Consider the following 6,000-nt stretch of genomic DNA (forward strand, 5'->3'; position numbering starts at 1 on the left):
TTATATGAAAATGTTATTATGTTTATTTTAAATGATTTATAGAAGGTACCTTTTAATGCCTTAAAATTAATACATGTTCATCTTTGTTTGTTCTGAATTAGAAGTACATGTCGTTATTATTTGTGTGTATTTATGGAGGTTTTACAATGTGGGTTTCGTGAACAAATTGTAGTTAAATTGTTTTGTCAAATAACGTTGTTCTTTTTTATGTTTTATATGTATGCGAAAGGATTTACTGATAAAATAAGGTGTTTTTGCTGTCCAAAACAGTAAAAATCGATATTTTATCTTTTTGTGGCCTTGGTAACCATGATTACCATCAGCAAAATGTCTGTACATTAACTTTTTTACCAGCATATATGTATGGCACTTTTAAATTCCATGTATGATGTTTACGTTGGGCGAAGTTTTTAATGGATTGAAATAAATACACTGTAAAATATGTGGATCTTTACAAAAAAAAAAAGAAGGACATGTTGCACTATAACTCAACCTATTTTCTTAGATTCTTTTTGTTACTATGTATTAAATAAATATCATGTTGAAAAAAAGATCATTGACTGTAAGCAGTTTTATCATATAATTGACAAAAAAGTAAATATTAAGTTTTTTCCTGATATTTAGACAATTTTAATGAAAATAATCTATTGTATGTAAATTCGTTACCATAGCAACCACTGTGTTCAAATGTTTGTTTTTGTTTGAACATAAAATGTGAAAAACATGGCCAGTTCTACTAATGCATTGAATCTATGTGTGAATGCTATACAGTAAATGCATGTATACTGTATTTACAAAAGAGTTTGTTGTCAATGTCAATTGATATAGAAAACCATTATTTAGCCATAAGATCGTATAAAGGGTGCATGTGTTAAAAATTCAATATTTCAAAAACTATTATAGTTAGAAACCTAAAACTTTGGATTTGACTTATGATTGTATTCATCTTTCAAAAAATGACAAAAAAAACGAAAATGTGAATTTTCCTCGTTTGTACTGATTTTTGTAGACTATGACACATATATATTATACAATTCACTACGCATGCACAATTTGCATTTCTAGGTTTACCACGTGACGATGATGATCAATCTACTTGCGTTAATTATAGTTAACTGGTAGTTACCTGGTACCTGTACCCAGTAAAATTTATTACCGAATACACTAAAACTATGAAAAATTAACAACTTTTTTCAAGTAACGTAATATACCAGTCGTAATATTTTAAATATAAACTAAATATAAACTAATAATAATAAAAAAACGGTATTTTAAAACTTTTCTTTTTTGGTCAATCGCCATTGACTGTCCCTTTAAAAAAATAAGAAAAGTTTGGTCTCTATCAACTTTATATTCACAATGTTAGAAAGCGTATGATAGAAGTTGTATATTCATCTTAATAGAGGAAATGGGATAAATGTATTTTTTCTCGTTTTTTTAACAATAAATAGAGCGAGTTCGCATTAACTTGTTGAATAAGGCAAGTACAACTTGTATTTGTCAGACATTTACATAAAACATTCAAAGCATATACGATACATATGTAAGAAATACATGAGTTTTGATAACTTTAGTAACAGGCCGTTATTTAAGATAGTCGTTTATGTACAGTATACTGTTAACAAAGGCTCTTTATCGCTATCATAGTTAAATTAAAATAAATCACCAAAATAAGCGTTAACATCTTATATGTTTGTTATGATTCGTACCTCGTATTTAACGTTTGTCTTGATCTTTATTATACTTAGTGTGATTGTCTGGTACTGCGTCTCGCTCATTCCGTACGAAGAACATATACATGTATAGCAACATTTGTGTTATAACGGCCGTCACATGCCATTGACGACATAACATAACATGTAATAAACTTTCATTGCAACATTGAATGTTTATACGAATAAATTCTAATAAAGTGAATATATTATATTTATTACTCATCTTAGTGTCACTAGACACAGAGTGGAGAGTTGTTTGGCAAGCAAATGAAAACAATATATACAATGAAGTAACACAAATTATGAAAGCGTGGACATTTATAAAAAGGGTTGCGCACCATGTCCATGCTCTCACTATGATACACGAGCCACTTTGCTGGTGCAAACCAAACGTCCACTTGATGTGATTATGATTTGATCCAATTTATTTATTGATAATGTATGATATATGTATGGATCGAAAATAAAACACCAACCGTTATAAATAATATAGAAGGACGATTCATTATTAAATGACCTTGACCTATCAGCTAGTGACATAGATTATGGAGGCGGCACTTCGTCTTTACATGTTGCTGATGTCTCGCCAATGTCTGCCGAAATCAATTGGGGCGCAAACAGGTTATTGATCCAAAAGATTATTTTTTCTAGCATGTCTATAAAAATATTATGCGGACATTTGAAGTGTCGTGTTTGACAGTTTGCATTTTGATAAGAGGATCATTGTTCCAATTTATCTCCCAATCCAACATGCACAAGTATTTTATCAGTTTGAAACGGTAATATTTTAAAACTGTATCGATGTATAAAACATGGACAGTTTTCAAGTTTCGGCTGTGATTTTTAAATCTAAACAAGCGAAACGTCATAAACAGTCAGAATGACCCTGTGGAAGCGAATCAGATTTTGTTAAAAATATATTGACAATAAAAATATATATAAATTTAAATATAATAGATTTTATTGAAATTACTTGCAACTCACTTATATCGATACACGTCATTTTAAAATCATAATTTTCAATCAAAACAATATCTTTTATAAACGACATTTTTACCGACCAAAACTTTAAACGCCCCATTGAAACCGATGAAACAAGTCTATAATTTAACTCTATTTATGGATGCTTCTCCTCTGTATGATAACGGGTAGATTTGCAATGCTGCGTGTCTCGTTATGATGATAACCGTAACCACTTGCGAATTAAACTGTAGTTTCATTATATAACTATATGAATGTTCGATGTATGGTGATGCAAATCGAGCAGTAACAGAGCGTGTTTATTATGTTTGTGTCAAACATCAGTCGTAATACTTTAATTTACACACAACATTTTTTAAAGTTACATATATGAAAAACATTATTATGGTACATTACTAGAAACATAATTAAAACAAACATTCTTGTCAGCTAGTCTTTTTTAAATGCATATGATTTTGTGCCTATACAGTTTTAAACTACATACAATACGAAAGAAAACATGAACGCATGAATAAAGCAGGGGTCACCGCCTTGGAACGGTCAATTCAAAGCATTGTGGGATTAAACCGGTTGAAAAGCACCAAAACCACACATTCATTCCAGAATTATTCATAAACACAGAAGTGATTATTTCCAATACAAAAATTGCACGAGTTTACACGTGGAATGTACATGCGATAAACGATGCAAACTTAAATCCATTGAATCAATGTCTTCGCAATCGGTTTCATTGTGTGCACGTGTTTGTAAACAGCAATGCGTAGCATAACACTTCCATATATTAATACATATCTGATCAATTTTCGAAGCGATGGAAATGATTACTTTCCGTATCCCTTAACAAATAGAAAATGGAACACGTTTAGTTAACTTATTAAAACGGTATTCAGCTTCTTCTTCATAGTTCTGGTTAACATTACTTACAATGTCGATTTTAATATAATTAAAGTAAAACAAAACACATAGCAAAGTTGACCATGTTTTGGCAGTTGACAAACAGTAACCATACACAATGCCCAATAGTGCTTTTTATGAACTGACCAAAAATAATGCATTGTTTGATAGATGAAGAATGGTGTCACCCATATAGTATACTTTCGACGAAATACACATTTTAAAACACCTTTGAACAACTGTTTCGTGACACAATGTAGAGATTATCGTCAATTTTGAATTCATTTTTGAAAATGATAATATCGATGTATTTCGCGGTTATTTAACATTTTACCGATTTGCAGTATCAAACGAAAAAATAGACAAAAACGGCTGGTGCCTTTTTGATTAAAACACTTCTTTTTATACTTAATCAATAAAGAGTATAGTAAGTAACAATTTAAAAAATGCTTAGGCTGGTCAGACTGTGATTAGTATCATTTTGTAATGAGTTTACATTACTTTATTCGTTTAATTGCTTATACATTAACTAAGAACTTGTTGCATATTACTATACCAGCAATATTAAATGGTTGCGGGAAAATTTAAATGACTCGATCAAACAAAAAAATCGTTGATCCATAACTACGGAAATCGAATAGTGCCATCTATAATCTCGCTCTTCTTTCATCAAGGGCGACATAGCGATACACGATATTTTGGGCGACAGTCTCTGCGACGCACGATATTTTGCGCGACAGTCGCGGCGACGCACGATATATTTAACACGATATATCGCACTTGTGTAGGTAGCCCAAAAGGCGAAATATCGTGTTAAATATATCGTTCGTCGCCGCGACATTCGCGCAAATTATCATGTGTCGCCGCGACTGACGCGCAAAATAGCGTGCGTCGCCACGACTGTCGCGCAAAATGGTATCTTTCCTTTTCTATTCAATAAGCGTTTAAAACGCAGTACTCGATAAACTTAATGGACAATGTATTGCCTAAAGCTGTTAGAAAGCGGTGTTTTCATTGGTTGAAAGTATTTAAAAGCCTGGCTCTGATTGGTTATCTCTTTCACGTCCGCGCAAACGCAAGTAGGTCAATCCGTTTGAAGGTGTAAAATTAACACAAAGAACGACCTTGACATGGGCCTGCACATCATTTCATTCAATGTTGGTGGTCTTTCCGCCAACAAATTTACAGAATTAAAATATTTTATTGACTGTAATCCTTATACCCATATCATATGTTTACAGGAAACTAAATTTTCAAATATTTCTGTAAAACAAATACCAGGGTATAACTGCGAATTTAAGAATTATGTTACTTCAAACCAAAATATTGCCGGTGGTCTTGCCATATATATTAAAAATACAATTAATTATGAACACCTGGGAGTGAACAACCAATTTAAATCTGATGGTAGCACTGCTATTGAGGCATTAGCAATTAAACTGGTTATTGACAAGAACCGGCCTCTTATCCTGGTCAATTTATATTCAAGAGGATGTGATCTTGAAACCCTGAACGGCCTCTTTAAGGAATTAAGGACCATTAAAGGACCCTTTGATGTAATATTCACAGCTAGGCGACTTCAATGCACATCACCCTGCTTGGGGTTCCATCAATTCAGATGCAGAAGGTCGGGCGGTTATAGAATGGTTGGACGAGCAAGATCTTATACTGCTCAATGACGGTTCTCCAACCAGGCTTAACCCCACTGGTTTAAACTCCCACATTGACCTTACTGCTGTTAATGCTAGGATAGCAAGTGCGTCTGCATGGGCAACTGTTAAAGATACCAGGGGATCTGATCACCTCCCACAACAGGTTACCCTGCTCAACTATATTGCACAGGGAACTGAGGCCCAATGCTCAGTAGAGCAAAAGTTTTTATTGGAAAAAGCTAATTGGGCTCAGTTTAGGGACCTCTGCTCAGATCTCTCCCTTGCAGATGTTCACTCCCAGGATCCAAATCTGTTTTGTATTAACTTAACCAGCAGGATACTGTCCATAGCGGAATGTAGCATACCGGTCTCCTCCGGCAAGGTTAAAGCCAGAAATAGGGTCCCGTGGTGGAATGAGGCGTGCTCCAATGCGGTACAGGATCGTAAAAATGCTTTAAAAATTCTTAAAAAGAACCCCGCTGAGCATAATCTTCTTAATTATAGGTCCCTCGAAAATCAGGCAAAGCGGGTTATTTTGGACGCAAAAACTCAAAATTGGAAAGAATTCTGTAATTCAGCTATCATTAATAAGAAAAATACTAGGGAATTTTGGCAAAAAATTCACAGAATTAAAGGAAATTCATTCACCCCTGTACCGCTTCTTTAATACAAAGGCAAAATTGCCACTACCCCAAGGGACAAGGCTCAATTTTTGGTACGACATTTCCAATCTGTCTCCAGTGACTCAAACCTTCCCG

The sequence above is a fragment of the Dreissena polymorpha genome, chromosome 9 (assembly GCF_020536995.1).
Source record: "Dreissena polymorpha isolate Duluth1 chromosome 9, UMN_Dpol_1.0, whole genome shotgun sequence".
In the NCBI taxonomy this organism is placed as follows: Eukaryota; Metazoa; Mollusca; class Bivalvia; order Myida; family Dreissenidae; genus Dreissena; species Dreissena polymorpha.